Source organism: Rhinatrema bivittatum, chromosome 3, assembly GCF_901001135.1.
Source record: "Rhinatrema bivittatum chromosome 3, aRhiBiv1.1, whole genome shotgun sequence".
NCBI lineage: Eukaryota > Metazoa > Chordata > Amphibia > Gymnophiona > Rhinatrematidae > Rhinatrema > Rhinatrema bivittatum.
Genome location: NC_042617.1, coordinates 113,864,664 through 113,885,773, shown reverse-complemented (window position 1 = coordinate 113,885,773; position 21,110 = coordinate 113,864,664). Strand labels below are relative to the sequence as shown.

The 21,110-nt window shown below is 43.2% G+C and overlaps 1 long non-coding RNA gene across 1 annotated transcript in view; it reads right to left on the bottom strand.

The window, feature by feature from the left end:
- Window positions 1-20,635, bottom strand: part of LOC115088676 — an 89,794-nt gene extending 69,159 nt beyond the window's left edge. Inside the window, exons 1-2 of the long non-coding RNA XR_003855815.1 lie at window positions 20,504-20,635; window positions 18,724-18,824 (exon numbers count right to left, since the gene is read on the bottom strand). This is a non-coding gene — a long non-coding RNA (uncharacterized LOC115088676). The remainder of the gene's footprint in view (window positions 1-18,723; window positions 18,825-20,503) is intronic.
- Window positions 20,636-21,110: the final 475 nt, after the last annotated feature.

Sequence of the window (21,110 nt, the reverse complement as noted above, 5' to 3'; positions counted from 1 at the left end):
AACTGTCTTATTCAGCAGAGGGGTTCTTGGCCGAGATATCTTCAGGTATGTCAGTCTGCTGATGCTCGTTACCATAGTTAATTATACCTCTTAAAGCTGTAGTTAACTCTGTTAGAGTTATTGCAAATAAAGAGGCTTAGTATGATTTGTGATAAACCATTTTAATATTAATGAGCTGTATGCAAGCATTTGCATGTGACACGGCTCATTGATAATTTTTTGCCTTAATTTTTGTTGTGTGATGCATTGATTTGCGTTAACATGCATTAACAGCAAAATTTGGCATTTAACATGCGATAACATATCTCGGTAAATATAGACTGGCATAAAGTGGCTAGATCAGACCCTTTGAAAGTCTAGCCCACAGAATGACTAAATCTCGCTGCTCAAATTATGAGTGATCCATGGAGAGAGGTAAGGTCAGGGGAAAGAATTTCACTGATTAGACACATTTTCAGTGCTAGCTGTTTTTTTTCTGTGTTCAGAGGTAGCTGTTTTAAATCTAATCACCTGGATCCAGCAAACCCCAACTCCCACCCTCAGAACCCCACTCCTCAAATAGAAACACCCATACACCCATCCCTTACTTTTGGAAAGTCCAGCATATATCCCTCCTGCCCCAACTGTGCCAAACTGAAAGTGGCACCAGCCAAAATGACACTGTACATTCTAGGCATAGTGCAGCATCAGGTTAGCAGGTGCCATTTTGAATCTGGTGTGGCTGGGGTAGGAAGAACTAGGGATGTGCAGAGCAAAATTTTATGTTCATATTTTTTATGTCCGAAAGGGGGTCCCACTTGCGGCCAATATGGACATAAAAAAAATCCAATGAGTTGGGTATATGTACATATGTGCAAAAAAAAAATTTAAACCCCCTCACCCTCCTTAATCCCCCCCCCAGACTTACCACAACTCCCTGGTGATCGAGCGAGGAGTGAGGACGTCATTTCTGCAATCCTTGGCGAGAAGCATGTGACGTCGGTGGCACGTCGAGTGACGCGGCGTCACGTGATTCCCGGCGAGTTCGCGCCGGACGGCTCGTTCGGCCCAAAAAGAACTTTTGGCCAGCTTGGGGGGGCCTCCTGACCCCCTCAAGCTGGCCAAAAGTTCTTTTTGGGCCGAACGAGCCGTCCGGCGCGAACTTGCCGGGAATCACGTGGCGCCGCGTCACTCAGACGCGGCGTCACGTGATTCCCGGCAAGTTCGCGCCGGACGGCTCGTTCGGCCCAAAAAGAACTTTTGGCCAGCTTGGGGGGGGCCTCCTGACCCCCCCAAGCTGGCCAAAAGTTCTTTTTGGGCCGAACGAGCCGTCCGGCGCGAACGAGCCGGGAATCACGTGACGCCGACGTCACGTGATTCCCGGCAAGTTCGCGCCGGACGGCTCGTTCGGCCCAAAAAGAACTTTTGGCCAGCTTGGGGGGGCCTCCTGACCCCCTCAAGCTGGCCAAAAGTTCTTTTTGGGCCGAACGTGCCGTCCGGCGCGAACTTGCCGGGAATCACGTGACGTCGCGTCTGAGTGACGCGGCGCCACGTGATTCCCGGCTCGTTTGCGCCGGACGGCTCGTTCGGCCCAAAAAGAACTTTTGGCCAGCTTGGGGGGGCCTCCTGACCCCCCCAAGCTGGCCAAAAGTTCTTTTTGGGCCGAACGAGCCGTCCGGCGCGAACGAGCCGGGAATCACGTGACGCCGGCGTCACTCGACGTGCCGCCGACGTCACATGCTTCTCGCCAAGGATTGCAGAAATGGCGTCCTCACTCCTCGCTCGATCACCAGGGAGTTGTGGTAAGTCTGGGGGGGGATTAAGGAGGGTGAGGGGGTTTAAATTTTTATTTTGGCTCAACAATCGCGATTTCCCACATATCGAACATATCTATGTTCGATATGTGGGAAATCCGATCGTTTATGTCGAATCAATTTTTTAAGTAAAAAAAAAATATGAGTTGCGTTTTACTAATGCGGTCAATCCGAATGCACACCCCTAGGAAGAACATACTCTTTCTTCTGCTGCCAACCTTTCCACTAAGATCTTCCAAGGGTAAGGGATGGGTCTGGTGGAATTTCTATTAAAACTCGGGAATCGGGATGGTGGGAGGGGACTCATTGCCTAATAATCAAAGGGGGAGGGTTTCTATAGAATCAAAATTTAAAGGGTGGGATACAGGCTCATCATCTGGTGCGAGAAGGGGGAGAGGTGGGAGGATCAGGGCTCCGGGGATGGGAGAAGGGCTCATTGCCTGGTGTAGTTTTAAAAGTATCAAAGTTCTGGAACATACCACATGGTGCAGTGGGGGAAAGTTTGAAAAGATAAGACTAGGGAATGTCTCTTTTTCTGTTCATGTGCCCAAACCTCTATCCTGGAGTTTTCATGCTGCAGTTTTAGATTCTTGTCATTCATGCCTGGTTCCTTTTTTGGACTACTTACAGGTACTGACCTTGATTTTTCTAAGTCTACTGTTGAAATTATGCCCTGTGTAGTACTACTTTCAGCCAAAACAACATCAGGAGGGAGAGTTAATCTATTCCTGGGTGCTTTGGTGAGTGGAGGGAAGCCTTGAGTGCTACAACAGCCAAGGAGATGAGCTTGCTCACCTATGGTTGCTTTTCTTTTTAGGTTTCTCATTTTCTGTATACCACCTTGTGTATAGCTACACATTTGCTTTCATGTGCTGTCTGTTATGCTGGCATGGCAACTGCTGTTTTCTGCTCTTTTGTGTGTGTATGCCACATTTCAACATCATATGCATTACATGCTGCTGAGTCAGAGAAAGGAATATACAGAGTTGAGAGGAGTCCAAAGAGCTACAGCCTAGAGTCAACAGGTTGCAGAGTTGGTTTTTCCTGTTTTTTCTAATCTGTTGGAATGAGCTATGGAAGCTCTAGTAAGGGATAAAGGCAAACTGGGAAGAGTAGGACCCCTTATCCAATGGGGACACCATCTGCCTGCAGAAACCTGCAGCCAGAGTTTTGTGTGAAGATAAAGAGGATTTTTTTCCAGTTTCCACTGAGAATGGAAGGGAAACATGATTTAATGGGAACCTGTTGTGAAAGACTTTAAGCTTGCTAAGTCGTAAATATAGGGGCATTACTAGGAATTTAAAAGATCCAGGGCATGGGCCCATAGCTCCTTGCCACCAACCCCCTGCACTCTCAGATTTTGATAAATAAACTGAAGACATAGGGGAACTACAATACAAGCTTATATACCCATCCCTTTCCACTTATTTACAAAATTCCCTCAACACCACCTCTTGACTTCCCCTCACCTTCAGCATGAGAGGCTTCTAAGAAAACTAAAAAGTCATGGGATAGGAGGCGATGTCTTTTTGTGGATTGCAAGCTGGCTAAAAAACAGGAAACAGAGAGAGTAGGATTAAATGGTCACTTTTCATAGTAGACAAAGGTAAAAAGTGGAGTGCCTCAGGGATTTGTACTTGGACCGGTGCTTTTTAATATATCTATAAAAGATCTGGAAAGGGGTATGACGAGTGAGGTGATCAAATTTGCGGATGACACAGAATTATGCAGAGTAGTTAAATCTCAAGCAGATTGTGATAAATTGCAGAAGGACCCTGTGAGACTGGAAGATTGGGCTTCCAAATGGCAGATGAAATCTATCATGTACAAGTGCAAAGTGATGCATATAGGGAAAAATATCCCTTGCTGTAGTTACACAATGTTAGGTTCTGTCTTAGGAGTTACCACCCAGGAAAGAGATCTAGGTGTCCTAGTGGATAATACATTGAAATTGGCTCAGTGTGCTGTGGTGATCAAAAAAGCAAACAGAATATTAGGAATTATTAGGAAGAGAGTGGCAAATAAAACAATGGATGTCATAATGCCTCTGTATCGCTCCATGGTGAGACCACATCTTGAATACTGTGTGCAATTTTGGTCACTGCATCTCAAAAAAGATATAGTTGTACTGCAGAAAGTGCAGAGAAGGGTGGCCAAAATTATAAGGGGCGTGGAACGGCTGCCCTATGAGGAAAGGCTAAGGAAGTTAGAGCTGTTCAGGTTGGAGAAGAGACGACTGAGGGGAAATATGATATCTACAAAATTATGAAAGGACTTGAACAAGTTAATGTAAATCAGTTATTTACTCTCTCAGGTAATAGAAGGACTAGGGGCCACTCATTTAAAGCAAAGTAAATTATTTTTCACTCAGCGCATAGGTAAGCTCTGGAATTCATTGCCAGAAGATGTGGTTATAGCAGTTAGTAACTGAGTTTAAAAAAGGTTTGGATAAGTTTCTGGAGGAAAAATCCATAAACTGCTATTAATTAATAAGTAATAGTAGCTTGAGATTTATTTGATGTTTGGGTACTTGCCAGGTACTTGTGACTTGGATTGGCCACTGTTGGAAACAGGATACTGGGCTTGATGGACCCTTGGTCTGACCCAATATGGCATATCTTATGTTCTTATGTACTTATCTCGCAGCCCAACTAATACCCTCACCAACCCATTTAGCCTTCAATACTCAATCTTTTAAGTTCCTACTCTCCCCCCATTCTATCCAAACCCAAAGTCCCTACTTTCTTTGCCTCACCAATACCCAAGTCCTCACTTCCCCTTCAATTCTCCGAGTTTCTACTCTTTTCTCCTCAATCCCCAGGTCCCCACTCTACCCCCTACCTCAATTCTGGGTCCTTTAAAAACAGCATCGAGTCTTGTCTTTAAAAAAAAGCATTAGTCAGGTGTTGCAGAGGCTGCAGAGAACATGGAAAGGGGCCCCCTCCAGCAGAGCATCCTAGGTCAGGAGGACTCAATAATATTGTACTCTGTACAAGGACCGTCTCCTTCATTATCCAGGCATATGGGAAAGGAAACTATCAATCCTCTGTTCTGCTGAGAGAAGAAGTGGAGCTTCCGAGGGGTAAGGATTCATTTTTCTCTTCCTTTTAGCCAGCAAGACTAATAATAAAGCTTAGAAAACAGTGACAGAAGAAAATGCAACATAGGTCAGCAGAGGGCATTAACCAGCAAAATTTCATTCTGCCCTCTTAATTCTTCCCCCTCCCCTATCCAACTGTATCCTGTTCTAATATCTACTATAACCATTGTTATTTTAAATTATACATTCCTAGGTTTATTATTTTTGTAAATGTGGTGCTTGTCTGGATCAATATGCTTAGCCAAATGTATTGATATAGAGTATTTCTAAAACTAAATAAATAATTAAAAAATATTCTTGCCTCTTGTTTTGTCTCTTGTGATTAGAAGTTTATCAACATCCTTCTTCTCAAAGGAGGATCCCTAGGGTTTCTAAAGTAATTCTTTTTCCTCTTGAGTACCCAAGCACAGAACTCCCTGCATTCAATTTGCTTTAAATATAAGTATTAAGCACACTACATTATGAATAAATGTATCAAAACCATATTCAATCTAAATCTGGGAAATAATACTCAAAAGGGATTTGTATTATGTTTAAAAAACAGATGCCATGCACAGTAAACCATTACACAAACTGTTTTGTTTTCTTTTTTAATCAAAACCAAGAAAAATATATAGAATTGCAAAATGCTTTATGCCAACAATAATATTTAATAAATAAGCTTTTAGAATAAAAATATACATTATACACTAAAAAATAGCTTAATGCAGCAAATATGAAAAGACATGAAGAGAAGCTTATTTTTTCTTTTGGATATTATAGTTTCTAAAGGCTCAGTTCACTCATTCATTTTGGTCTCTGGAGGCTGAATAACAGGAAATATTCAGCTTTTGCCAAATAGCAACTGCATAAAATAAGATAGTTAGAAGATATTTGACACAAGTAAAAGATTCATCACAGCCTGAGAACAAGATATTCAGAGTGCACGAGAGGAAGAGTTTCTATAGATGTCTTCAGCTCCACCCTCAGACCTGCCCACAAACACCTGTTCACACAAATGCATAAATGTCTTTTATTTGCCTATGGTGCCTCAAGATCAAAATTGATTTACTCTTCCAAAAAGTTAGCCTTAGAGATATAGATGTGATGCAGAAGGTACAGAGAAGGGTGACCAAAATGATAAAGGGGATGGAACAGCTTCCCTATGAGGAAAGGCTGAAGAGGTTAGGGCTGTTCAGCTTGGAGAAGAGATGGCAGAGGGTGGATATGATAGAGGACTTTAAAATAATGAGAGGTTTTGAATGAGTTGATGTGAATTGGTTATTTACACTTTCGAATAATAGAAGGACTAGGGGTTACACCATCAAGTTAGCAAATAGCACAATTAAGACTAATTGAAGAAAATTCTTTTTCACTCAATGCACAATTAAGCTCTGGGATTTGTTGCCAGAGGATGTGGTTAGTGCAGTTGGTGTAGCTGGGCCTGTGCGCGCGCAGGGAGATCCGGCGTTCGTCCGCTCTCCCGTGGACTTTACTGAATCGGCCCAAATGATAGGGAGGAGCAACTTGGGGGGTGGGATGGCTCTTAATGTCCAGAATGGCATAGAGTCCAACAGGATAAGGATCCTGCAACAGACTAAATGCACAATAGAATATTTATGGGTAGAAATCCCATGTGTGTTGGGGAAGAGTATAGTAATAGGAGTAAACTACCATCCACCTGGCCAAAATGATGAGACAAATGATGAAATGTAACAAGAAACTAGGGAAGCTAACCAAATTGGAAGTGCAGTAATAATGGGAGATTTCAATTACTTCATTATTGAATGGGTAAATGTAACATCAGAACATGCTAGTGAGGTAAAATTCATGGATGGAATAAATGATAGTTTTTCCTAGCATGTAGACAGATGCATTCAGGACCAATGGGTTTATGCTCCCCTGCCAGCAGATAGAGATGGACCAAGCTGACGTCACAATATATATAACCCTGCAGTAACCCCAGCCTGCCAGTATTCTCCATCTCCAACAGATAGTGAACGTGCATCTCCCTATGGGGATTGCTTAAAGCTGTTTGAAAGGAGAAATTTGAAATTCTAAATTCAGGAAAAGAAAACACCGCTCTCCTGCAGAGATACCAAAAGGTCCCTCCCCCAGCTGAGAATTCCTGAGGCAGTTTCCGTGGTCTCACAGTGGTGTGCCTTGGTCCGGTAGCTGGGTTTCCCAGCGTGGACTTAGCTGCTAGTTCAGCTGATGGCAGCAGGTGCAGAAGGCCGAGCACGGCAGTGACAGCAAATGCCATCTCCCCCATAGCCGGAGACCATCTGTACTCAGCCGGTACAAACTGAGCTCAGGTAAGGTTTAAAAAAAAGAACATTTTACCTGAATCAGAGACAGTTGGAGGGGTTTCAGGACTTCCTCCGGTCTCCGTTCTCAGTGCACTGTACTGATATTGTTCCCGCTACCATTGGGGTTGGGGAACTGGGCAGCCTAGTGGGTTGAGTGGCCCCCGGTTGGCTGGGCCCTGCACTTAGACTTTTTTCTTGCAGGCCACATGGCAGCAATTTTTGAGCGCTCTTCTGCGTGTTCTGCTGCCCTCTATAGGCCACTAGGGATGTGCAGAGGGATGCCATACGTTGCATTCTGGATTCGTATTCGTAGGGGGGCAGTTACTTTGCATTCGGCAAGGGGGCCCCCGATACGTTCATGTGTTAATTCTTATTCATTTCCCAGCTAAAATTGAATTAAGTACAACCCCCCACCCTCCTGACTCCCCCCCCTAAAAAAAAACTTACCAAAACTCCCTGGTGGTCCAGCGGGGGATCTGGGAGCCATCTCCTGCACTCACACCCTCAGCTGCCAGTATTCAAAATGGTGCTGATAGCCTTTGCCCTTACTATGTCACAGGGGCTACCGGTGCCATTGGTCGGCCCCTGTCACATGGTAGGAGCATTGGATGGCCGGCGCCATCTTGTGCTCCTACCATGTGAAAGGGGCTGACCAATGGCACCGGTAGCCCCTGTGACATAGTAAGGGCAAAGGCTATCGGCGCTATTTTGATTACTGGCAGCCGACGGCCTGAGTGCAGGAGGTCGCTCCCGGACCCCCGCTGGACCACCAGGGACTTTTTCCAAGTCTTGTGGAGGTCAGGAGGGTCCCCCAAGACTTTCCAAAAGTCTCTGGTGGTCCAGCGGGAGTCCGGGAGCGACCTCCTGCACTCGGGCCGTCGGCTGCCAGTAATCAAAATGGCGCCGATAGCCTTTGCCCTTACTATGTCACAGGGGCTACCGGTGCCATTGGTAGGAGCACAAGATGGCACTGGCCATCCATTGCTCCTACCATGTGACAGGGGCTGACCAATGGCACCGGTAGCCCCTGTGAAATAGTAAGGTCAAAGGCTATCGGTGCCATTTTGAATACCGGCAGCCGAGGGCGTGAGTGCAGGAGATGGCTGTCGGACACCCCGCTGGACCACCAGGGAGTTTTGGTAAGTCTTGGGGGGGTCAGGAGGATGGGGGGTTGTTTAAATTTGCTCCTTTAGACGGCCGAATAATTCAGCGAAGATTCTTTGTATTCGTGGGGAATCGCGATACGTTTTGCTTCCCCACAAATACAACAAATATGGCCCTATACATTGCGGATTACCAATATGTAGGAAACGAATGCCCACCCCTACAGGCCACTAGTGTGTTCAGTATGTTGGCTCTGCGCATGTGTTGGACGCTCGTTTTTTGGGCACACTTTTTACGCACACAAACATTTTTACACGCTTAACTTGGTGCACGTGTACCTTATCATGCTTTCTTCTAGGCGCTTACTTCTTGGGCACATTTCTTTTTTTAGCACAAGCCATTCCGACGCATGTTTACCGCACCGATGGCACCAGTAAACAAGAAGCCTAAGCTTCTTTCTATTTGTGATGCCTGTCATATTAGAGCTTCTCAGCCTGAACTGGCTTCTAACCTGTGTCAGTGCTGCTCAGACGCTCAGGGAGTGTTGTCTTCCTTGGATTTTGCTAAGCCTGGCTCTTCCCATTCTGATGATGGGTTGCTCACAGCCTTGACTAGGGGGTCACCAGATCTTGGTTCTCCCTTGACTGGCTTCTCCGCTGGCAAGAACAGTTCTGTGGGACCAGCTCCAGTTCTTTCTGGGCTTGGTCTGGATTTGGCTGCTTTCTCTTGGGTGGAATATTTTCAAGGCTAACAAGCCTTTCTTCAGGCACAGTCCTCAGCTTCCCCCATTTCTGTACATTCAGATCCTCAGCTGGTGGCTACTCCCTCTTTCAGTCCTATGCTTAAGCTTTGGGGCTTGCCTCAGATCCCTGCTGGTGTTCCTGACAGGAATATGGATGGCACTGATAATAAGGTTGATCTTGATTCCCTGGAAGATGGGGAAATTCCTCCAGGGCTGGAACTATATCAAACCATGTTGCGGTTCTTTCATAGAGATGAACTGCCAGCGCTAATTTCCCAGATCTTGAAACAGCTGGGTGTCCCTGGTTCAGATGCTATGTCAGAGCCGAGGAAGAATCCCATTTTGGTTTCCTTACATAAAGCCTCTTGTTTTTTTCCAGTGATGGATGCCATCTAGGAATTGATTGATCTGGAATGGGATGCCCCAGAGGCAAATTTTAAAGGGGGTCGGGCATTGGAAGGCCTGTACCCCCTGGATCCGGCTGTGAGAGAGTGTTTGCATTTCCCAAAGTGGATGCTCTGGTATGTGCCGTGTCTAAGCAGATGACTATCCCCGTACAGGGAGGAGCGGTCTTGAAGAATGTACATGATAGAAGTGTTGAGGCTATTCTTAAGCAAGCCTTTGAGGCAGTGGCAATGAATTTACAGATTGCCTCCTGTTGTGTCCTAGTGGCAAGATCTTGTCTGCTTCTCTCTCAGGAGGTTGATAAGTCTAGAGGGAATTTCAAAGTGGTTATGGAACCTGCTGCCACCTTTTTAGCAGACGCAGGCTGTGATTTGGTTTGGACTTCGGCCAGAGGACTAGCTTCGTTAATAGGGGCCAGGTGTCAACTCAGGTTGCGAAATTGATCAGCTGACACAGCTTCCACAGCCAGTCTTACCAAGATGTCCTTTAAAGGCTCGCTGTTGTTTGGGAGCGAGTTGGAGAAACTAGCCAGTAAGTGCGAGTCTCCGGTGCCTCAGTTGCCGAAGGATAAGAAACAGTTACAGTGCCCCTTTGGTATGAGGGGTCATTTCTGGGGTTCCAGGCATTTTCATCCCTACAGAGGGACAAACTTTCAACGGATTCAGCCTTTTGGTAGGTATCAGTCTTTTCACCTCCGCCAGCCCAAGAGAGGAGCGAGCTTGGATGGTGGACTTTCCCAAGCTTCCCATTGAAGGTTTGCCAACCCACCTTCCGGAACAGTAAATAGGGGGAAGTGGGTCAAGATCATGTCGGACCAGTGGGTCCTGGAAGTGATACGAGAAGGGTATACACTGAAATTTCACAGTATTCCTCGGCTTATGCTCATGGTTTCCCCTTGCCACTCCCCGCAGAAGAAGCAGACAGTGGAGTTCATGCTTCAAAGGCTCCTCAGACTGAGGGCTGTGGTTCCGATGCCCACGTCTCAAGAAAATATGGGGCAATATTACATTTATTTTGTTGTGCCCAAGAAGAAGGACTCCTTTTGTCTCATCTTGGATCTCGAGAGGGTCAACCGTCACTTGAAGGTGACTCATTTTTGAATGGAAACCATATGCTCTGTAATAATAGCAGTGCATTCGGGGGAATTTCTGACCTCTTTGGATCTGTCAGAGGCTTACCTTCATATTCCCATCCAATTGGAACACCAACGCTTTCTACGCTTTGCAGTGTTGGGGCACCATTATCAGTTTTCAGGTGCTGCCTTTTGGTCTAGCCACTGCTCCCAGAATTTTTTCCAAGATTATGGTGGTGGTAGCGGAGGCCTTGCAAAAAGAAGGAATCCTGGTGCACCTATATTTAGATGACTGGCTGATTCGAGCCAAGTCTCAGTTGTTGAATACTATATGTCCGATGGTGTGGTCCTAGCTTGATGGCAGCTACCCTGGAAGTGGTGCCGTGGGCAAGGGCACATATGCATCCTATTCAGCGCTCTCTGCTCTCTCATTGGAACCTGCAGTCTCAGGATTATATGGTTCAGCTCCACTTGCCAATGGAAATCTGCTCCCACCTCCAGTGGTGGTTGCAGGAGGATCATCTGAGAAAGGGAGTCCCCTTTTCCTCTCCGGTCTGGTTGGTACTCACGCAGATGCAAGTCTACATGGTTGGGGGGCTCACGTCTGGAATTGATGGCACAGGGGCGCTGGAATGCTAAAGAGTCCCGCTGGAACATCAATCACCTGGAGCCCCGGGCAGTATGGCTGGCATGCTTGCAGTTCAGCCACAGGCTGCAGAATCAAGTGGTTCACGTGATGTCGGACAGTGCAATGTCGGTGGCCTATATCAATTGCCAGGGAGGAATCAAGAGTCAGCAAGTATCACAGGAAATAGACCAGCTGATGGAATAGGTGGAAGGTCATCTGCAGATGATCTCGGTCTCTCACATTGCAGGAAAAGACAACATAAGAGCGGACTTTCTCATCAGGGAGAGTCAGGACCCAGGAGAGTGGATGTTGTCAGCCAAGACATTTCAGCTGACTGTGTTTCGCTGGGGCCTTCCTTTCCTAGATCTGCTGGTGACTTCTTGCAATGCAAAGATTCCTCGCTTCTACAGTCACAGGAGAGATCAGTGGTCCCTGGGAATAGATGCTTTCATAAGGTCTGGCCAGAAGACAGATTGCTTTATGCCTTTTCTCCGTGGCCTTTGCTGGGCAGGATAATTCGCAAGATTGAAGACTACAGGGGACTTGTACTCCTGGTGATGCCAGACTGGCCCTGGCATCCATGGTATATGGATTTGCAACAACTCTTGGTGGAGGGCCCCCTTCGTCTTCCGCCACACATGGATCTGCTACAGCAGGGCCCGGTTCTTCACAAGGATTCAACTCTATTCTGTCTTATGGTTTGGCCCTTGAGAGGGCTTGCCTTTTAAAGCGTGGTTGTTCCTCTGCGGTGTTTGCCACTTTAGTCCAGGCTTGCAAGTTCTCCACTTCCTTGGCTTATATGTGGGTTTGGAGAGTTTTTGAGGCTTGGTGTTAGGAGCGGGGTGTTCTTCTTCATTCAGTTAAGATCCCTCTCATTCTGGATTTTTTGCAGGATGGATTGAATAAAGGTTTGGCCCTTAATTCCATGAAGATGCATATTGCTGCTCTTACCTGTTTCAGAGGACTGGTGAATGGTGTTTCTTTGTCATCTCATCCTGATGTGGCTCACGTTTTGAAGGGAGTGAAGCATCTTAGGCCTCCCTTGAGGTTACTGTTTCCATTATGGAGTCTTAATTTGATGTTGAACTTTTTGGCGGGGCCTACGTTCCGGCCACTGCATAGCCTTTCCTTACAGTTGTTGACCTTGAAGACTGTGTTCCTGGTGGCTATATGTAAATGGTTCCCAGTTACATTTAATTGAGTTTATGAAAGTTCTCTTTAATAGTTTTCCTGTATACTTGTGTTAATGTATTCTGCCTTGAGGCGACTGTTTAAATGTATTTCCGCCCTGGAAGCGACTGTTCAGTTCCTTGTAAACCGGTGCGATATGTATTCTTTACAGGAACATCGGTATATAAAAATAAAAAATAAATAAATAAATAAATGTTCTGTGCGTCAAGATTTCTGAGCTGCAGGCCTTGTCTTGCTTGGAACTGTTCCTTCAGGTGACTCTGGGGGTGTTACAGCTGCGTACTGTTTCATCCTTATTGCCCAAGGTAGTCTCGGACTTTTATTTGAATCAGTCCATCTTCTTGACATCTCTGGGGAAGGTCAGGGATGTTGAGGAGTTTAGCCTTTTGTGCTCCTTGGATGTTAAGCGTCTTGTATCTGGAGGTCTCTCAGACTTTTCGAAAGATGGATTGCCTGTTAGTTCTTCATAGCGGGAATAAGCAGGGCACTCCGGCTTCATGGGCTACCATAGCTCATTGGATTAAGATGGTGGTCACGGCCGTGTATGTGGATGCTGGAAAGCCGTTGCCTACTCGGGTTAGGGCTCATTCCACTAGGGCTTAGGCAGTGACATGGGTAGAGGCTAGTCTGTTGTCTCCCATCGATATGTGCCGAGCTGCGATTTGGTCCGCCTTACACACTTTTCCAGATTTTATCATTTGGATGTGCAGGCCTGGAAGGATGCAGCCTTTGCACGTGCATGTTGACTGGACTGCGGGCAGCCTCCCACCCTGTTGGGGAGTAGCTTTTGGTATACATCCCAGGGTTCGGAAAGAACTCAAAAATGAAATTTCAGACCTATTTGTAACCTATCATTAAAATCATCTGTTGTACCTGAAGACTGGAATGTGGCCAATGTAACCTCAATATATAAAAAGGCCTCCAGAGGTGATCCAGGAAACTATAGACCAGTGAGCCTCAATTCAATGCTGGGAAAAATAGTGGAAACTAGGGATGTGAATCGTTTTTTGACGATTTAAAATATCGTCCGATATATTTTAAATCGTCAAAAAATCGTTAGGGCCACGATACAATACCAATTCCCCTGATTTATCGTTAAAAACTCGTAAATCGGGGGAAGGGGGAGGGCAGGAAAACTGGCACACTAAAACCCCCTAAAACCCCCCCCCGACCCTTTAAATTAAATCCCCCACCCTCCCGAAACCCCCCCCCCCCCCAATGCTTTAAATTACCTGGGGATCCGGCGGTGGTCCAGAACGGCGGCGGTCCGGAACGGCCCCCTCAATAGAATCGTGTTGTCTTCAGCCGGCGCCATTTTTCAAAATGGCCACCGCAAAATGGCGGCGGCCATAGACAAAAACGATTCGACGGAGGAGGTCGTTCCGGACCCCCGCTGGACTTTTGGCAAGTCTTGTGGGGGTCAGGAGGCCCCCCCAAGCTGGCCAAAAGTTTCCTGGGAGTCCAGCGGGGTTCCGGGAGCGATTTCTTGCCGCAAATCGTTTTCGTACGGAAAATGACGCCGGCAGGAGATCGACTGCAGGAGGTCGTTCAGCGGGGGTTCCGGACCGCCGCTGAACGACCTCCTGCACTATTATTCAAAAGTGTAAATAACCGAGTCACATCTACTCGTTCAAGACCTCTCATGATCTTAAAGACCTCTATCATATCCCCCCTCAGCAGTCTCTTCTCCAAGCTGAACAGCCCTAACCTCTTCAGCCTTTCCTCATAGGGGAGCTGTTCCATCCCCTTTATCATTTTGGTTGCCCTTCTCTGTACCTTCTCCATCGCAACTATCTTTTTTGAGATGCGGCGACCAGAATTGTACACAGTATTCAAGGTGCGGTCTCACCATGGAGCGATACAGAGGCATTATGACATTTTCCGTTCTATTAACCATTCCCTTCCTAATAATTCCTAACATTCTATTTGCTTTTTTGACTGCTGCAGCACACTGAGCCGACGATTTTAAAGTATTATCCACTATGATGCCTAGATCTTTTTCCTGGGTGGTAGCTCCTAACATGGAACCTAACATCGTGTAACTACAGCAAGGGTTATTTTTCCCTATGTGCATCACCTTGCACTTGTCTACATTAAATTTCATCTGCCATTTGGATGCCCAATCTTCCAGTCTTGCAAGGTCCTCCTGTAATGTATCACAGTCTGCCTGTGATTTAACTACTTTGAATAATTTTGTATCATCCACAAATTTGATAACCTCACTCGTCGTATTCCTTTCCAGATCATTTATATATATATTGAAAAGCACCGGTCCCAATACAGATCCCTGAGGTACTCCACTGTTTACCCTTTTCCACTGAGAATATTGACCATTTAATCCTACTCTCTGTTTCCTGTCTTTTAACCAGTTTGTAATCCACGAAAGGACATCGCCTCCTATCCCATGACTTTTTAGTTTTCGTAGAAGCCTCTCATGAGGGACTTTGTCAAACGCCTTCTGAAAATCCAAATACACTACATCTACCGGTTCACCTTTATCCACATGTTTATTAACCCCTTCAAAAAAATGAAGCAGACAAAGCAAGGAAGAAATAGGATCAGAAGGCCCAGAGGCCAGGAGACGAGGTAAGGCAAGACTGAGGTCAGAAGGCCTGGAATTCATGAGGCAATGCAAGGATAGGCCTGAGAAGGCCACAAGGCAAGAGTGGCTAGAGCAGGGAGCCAAAGGAGAGTCGATGCAGAAGCATTGAGGTAAGGGACAGATAGGGTTAAGTAGGGCTGGAGTCTGGGTGTGGTACACACAGGAAGGAGGAGCTTGGCCAGCCTGTAAAGTGTGCTCATAGAGGTCCCCTGGTGGAGTGGAACAGACTGAGGCATGAGACCAGGAACACACTGGTGAAAACAGTCCTAAGCAGAGTTGATTGGGGTCTCTGGTGTAATGGAGGCTGCATGGCAGCCAGAATCATAACAATTGCTCACAAAGATATTGAATAGAACAGATCCCAGAACTAACCATTGAGGCACTCCACTTACTGTATCACTGTTGTTTCTTCAGAGTAAGCTCTATTTATCAATGCACGTTGCTGTCTGGCAGAAAACCAATTTGTAATCCATTCTACCATCTTGGGACACACTCCCAGGCATCTCATTTTATTCATCTGCTTCCTATGCGGGACTGAATCAAAAGCTTTGCTGAAATCCAAGTAAACTACAAGAGCTTTTCCTTGATCTAATTCTCTAGTTACCCAATCAAAAAAATCAATTAGGTTCCTTTGTCATGACCTTCCTCTGGAAAAAAAAGTTGTCTCAGAACTTGCAATGCAGTGGATTATAGATAGTGAAATATCTTTTTCTTCAGCAGAATCTCCATTCATTTTCCAAAGTTCAAGGTAAGGATAACCAACTTATAGTTTCCAGCCCCCTCTCTGCTACTACTTTTGTGAAGCGAGACCACCACTACCCTTCACCAATCTTGTGGCACCACTCCCTTCCCCATAGATCTATTGACTAGGTCCTTCCACGGACTTGCCAGTTCTTCTCTTAGTCACATAAATATCCTAGGTTGTATCTCATCTGGCCCCATAGCCTTGTCCCCTTTCAGGTTTGCTGGTTCAACCGAAACATTCTCCTCTTTACACTTATTTGTACTCTTGCCAACCAGCAACCATCCTTCCCCATGCTCTTCTTTAGTGAACACCAAACTGAAGTATTTGTTTAAAATTTCTGCTGTTTCTTTGTCTTTCCCCACCCATTGCTTCTTGTCTCCTTTCAATCTGGCTGTCCCCTTTTGTCTCTGTATGCTGTCCTAGGAGGCACAGACCCAGTGTGCCTATGCATAAATCCAGACCTTAATTTACAGCTTTTCTTCTCACCTCCACACTCTCTGGAAAAAAAGCTGCACAAATAGGTAATTTATTTTCTGCCTTTCCTACAGAAATTCTCCTATTTAAAGTCAAAAGGTAATGTTACTATACAAATTTTGCTGAGTATTCAAAAAATGTTTGCAAAATGAAAAGTTTACTTTTTGCACACCCTCAAATTTTTGGTTAAGCCAAATAATCCTATTCTTTCCCCTGCCTCCTTCTTCTCTTCCCCATGATCATTATACAAAATATTTGGTAAATGATATGAAGCTATAGATTAATACAGATGCAGTGGTTTTCTACTCGTCCTACATGCAAACAAAGCTGATGACAATCAGAAGCCTGCCTCAATGAACCCATGGTCTTTGTTCAGTCTAACTAAATATGTTATAAAAATTGATCAAACAAATGTTTTTAGTAACCCAACTTTTATCATACTTATACTGTATGTGTTAACAGTATAATATTTTTAATATCCCTTATATCAGAACATTTAATCATTTAATGACCTGGATCTTCTTAACATGCAGGCGGCTTAAAACAGTGCTCAGATTATGTTTCAGCTCCAAAAAAAAACTCATGACATTACAGTGCATAATAATTGTGTATATAATATACAGAGAAAGACTGCCATCAAGGTTTCTCTTAAAAATGGATAATTTAATATAAAACATGCATTGCCCCATTTATTCTGAACATTGTTTTCCAATGGTAAGAAAATTACATAGCTCAAAGACTCTAATTATTATCTATAGAAAATCAATTATAAATGTATACTTTATTAGCTGAGTACTTTTTGAAGAAAACATCATCATATAGAGCTGTCTTTAGGAGGTGTTTGATCTTAGAACAGTGCCTATCTTGTGTTTCTGTAATTGCTCTAGTTTAGCAAGGCTCCCTAGCAGTTCAAGAAAAAAAACAAAAACCTCTTTATTAAGGTTATAAACCTCACTGACAGCAGTGAAGGAATGTGCTGCTATGGGTATCTTTCTCCCCAGTAGAAAAACGTAGTGCTAAATATAGGTAAAAATGTTTCTTAATTATTTTGCTCTTGCTTGAGGAGGGATGGAGGAAGCCGGGTAAGGAGAAGCACTGAAGTCTGCTGGAAGGTTTTGCTCTCTCTCCCTTTTTTTTTTTTGTTTTAAGTATTGTGAATACTGATTGAAATGATTAGGTGAAAGCTGAGGAAGTTATGGCTGAATTTTTTGGCTAAAGATGACAGCTCAGGGTCTCAAGTTGCACAAAGCAGACTGGAGGATTAGGAGGCAACAAAGCCCACTCAAAGCTATCAAGTTTCAAAAAAGGACAATCTTCATATTACTGCTTCACACTCAGACAACAGCGGATTCCTCATTACTCTGCCATATTAATCTTACTTTACAAATGTATGCGGGGATCTATATCATGTTTAATTAACTGATTGAGGGCTCCAGTGGTAAACCGGCATTGCATTAAATAAGCACTGTCCTTATGGCAAACGTGAAGCATATCTTTAGCCTTGCAAAAAAAAAAACCCAAACCAAAATATCTTGGGATTCGATGATGACAGGATGCAGGAATCAAAATAAGGTCCCCTCCTGTTGTTTGAGAATCCAGTGAGGGTGGCTGCCATATGCTCATCATTTCTGAGGGAACAAAACTGACAGGATGAAAGAGAGTGCAGCTCTCGTCCTTCCAATGCGTTCAAATCTCCAATGACACGGATCGTACAACACTTCTGTACCGAGGCCAACTTTTACATGAAAGTTCAGAACAAAACTTGTGCTTGCCAGTTTTAAATAAAGGAAAATACAGAGACCAGATTCAAGGTGCTTCTTTATTTTGCCTTCAGAATAGGCTAAAACTCATTTTGACCTGTGCACTTACAGTTTACTCTGCTTCCCTGAGTTAAATGCATTCAGTATCAGTGTTGCCTATTTTGTCTCCACACAAGAAGCTCAGAAAGTACAAAAGACAATAAGTCTAGTTCTTCAAGACCAGATCCTTCAGTATAAACTGCTGCAGAATATGCTGTATTTAATGTGTGTGTGGGGGGGCGGGGTGAGGACGTTTCAGTTAAAAGCCTTATGATTTCAGTATGAAGTGCAAGCAGGACAGCCAAACCAGCTGAGTTAATGCTTAACTTCGACTATAAAAAAAAAAAAAAAGCAACCATAACTAATTATGGAATAGAACAATGTTCAGTCTTTCATTTAGCAGACCAGAAATCACCAGAGTCTTTAACACCAAAGACACCATTATTAGTGACTTTGAATTGTGTCAGTCTACTAAAGTTCTAAGGGGCAGAAGCTTGAAATCTTGGAAATACAGACAACTCAGATTCTCATTCTATATTTGGAATTCAGCATAATAAAAAAATGCACACTTCTGATTGTCTAATTGTTTTAGACATATGTATGTGAGGAATACATTTATTTCATATGTACACATAAGCATGTAGGGCTCTCAGTCTATTTCAATTTAATATTACTTTGTAGAATATTATAAAATCAAATATATATGTTGTTAATAACTACCAAGTTATAAAGGAAGTAAAATAAAAAGGCCAAAGAAGAAATAGAAAACAATAGACTTACCAAACCAATGCTTTTTTCTTTCTGTATTACGGTGCAAAGTCTTTTAACAGATCTTGTATCCATAAACTTAGCTTACAAATACCCATTCAAGCACAATTGCCCTGCCAAAAAAGGATTTCCTTTCAGTTTGCAATGTTTAAAAATAAATTCAGCAAGATAACTCAGCAATTTGCAACAAATTTACTTAGTATCGGGTATTCAGTCCACAACTACTCAGTGCTCATGTTTTTAAAGATATGTGAATAGAATAGACCTGGCTAAGGACTATTTCAAAAAATACATCTTAAGGCTATAAGTACTATCAAGGCCTAGTTGGCAAATACAGATATCCATTTTCCATATTAAACAACAGCGAACATCTTTTTTTAAATAGTTGCCTGAAAATTATACATACCCCACAAGGAACGTTGTCATACAACGCAGTTGGAATATGCAGGCCATTATTATGAGTGCAATAATACATAGGGCACTGAACCTACCAGAAAACATATCTTTGCTTATTTGATTGTTTACTTTGGTCTTTGAACAATAGTCTCCTCTAGGTATTTCACATATATGTGTTTGCACTAAATACGATTTATGAATATTCTAAATGCGTTTGTGTACTCAGTAGGGTGTATTATCATACTGATATAAATAGAATTAATGAGCAGTCAACCTGCCACATGTCATGACATATGATAGGGAAGCAAAAGCATGAGAATAATTCTATCCGTTTCTTATTAAAGCTTTTCTCTTCACCCCAGTTGCTTTCATCTGTCAACCTTTTGTTGGATTTTCGATCTTTTTTTTTTTTTTTTTTTGTGAAATTCAGAATGGTGTATGTGAACATGAACACAATTACCTGTATTCCTGGCTCTTACAAATCTTAAAAAAAAGATTCAAAATAATTGTTCCATCTACAGATAGATTTCAGATACTTTTTAAGAGTACATTTAGGTTATCTTCATTCTCTAATGATAAATATTTATTTTGAGCTATCCTGAGCATTAGTCGTGCTACCTACATACATATTTTTAAATACATTTTGTAAAAGCTCAACTTTTCAAAATAAAATTTCTATAATCTAAGCATTTCAATATCTATAAATTAATGTGTTAAGAGGGGGGATGTAATCTTTCAATGGCTTAGGGAACTGCTTGGGTAAAAACATGGTTTACATGAGTAGAATGGTTGAATATCCCTAAGCAGATTCTTAGCTGGTTAAAAGTATGAGTGTACAATTAAAAAAAAAAAAAAAAGAAGACATTTTCAGCAGCGGAGATGGGTCAGAGAAGAAAACTACCCATGTACATTAAAGTTTAAAAAAGTAGACATGTAGCAGCAGGCATGCATATGTAGCACCATCATTTTAAATAGTATAAGTATTCCTGAGAACTTTTAGCCACATATCAAGCCAGTGCACAGTTACCTTGTGCTCCAATATGGAGCAAAATAAATAAATGTGAGCTAAAAAAAAAACGAGTGCCACTTAAAAAACATCTCATTGAAAACTTACCACTAGATTGAGAAAATCCCAGTCTATTTAGCAAGAACATTTTACTTTAATAAATACTGAATTTGACTATGCACCAAAAGAAAGCTGTCCCTGAATTTGTAAGAACAAAGTATATTATGGTATATTATTTGAAACTCAAATGCTAATTAAACTTTCAGTTTCATTTTGATTTTTGTTTGTGCAGTAGCTTGAGCTAGCATGATGATATGTTAAAAAAAGATAATTCTGATAACAAACAATGCATTTCTCCAAAAGCTTATTCAATCAGATGAGCTTTTGCACCTGGGTTCAACTTTCCTTTTAGAACACATTTAAATTTGATCTTGAGTGAACTTTTCAAAACCGATGTCTTCCTCCAAGTCTTTAAAGCTCGTTTGTCTTTGCTTCCTTGGAGCTGAGGAGCACGGTTCAGATGGATTGGTTTCGCAGGGATGATGTGCAGTAAAATGAGATTAGGTTATTCTTTAAAGTACTGAGCAAGGAAAGCAAAGGAGAACCTGATGTCTAGTGCATGGAGAGCTCCACAGAAGCAGAACCTCTCTTGGGAATCCAACTTTGTTGTACCAGAAGAAAAGGGGCACCATCTAGTGCTTTTCCTGAGCAAAAGCTTTTAATACTGGCATGGGTGTATGGAAGAAGAAATGCAGCTTATTCATTTTAGAAAAAGGAATTAAATTAAAAAAAAAACTGAAAAGGTTTTGTCATTCACATAAAGTAATTGAGGCCCTATCAGTCCATAAAAGAATCTGTTTCAGAAGCTTTCCATAGAAAAAATGTCAAAGTACTTATCTACTACATGTTATATCTGATTATTGTGCTCCATACAGAAAAAAAATCATGCACTTTAGCATACACTGTAATATTAATTAATTATATTCATGTGCTTATT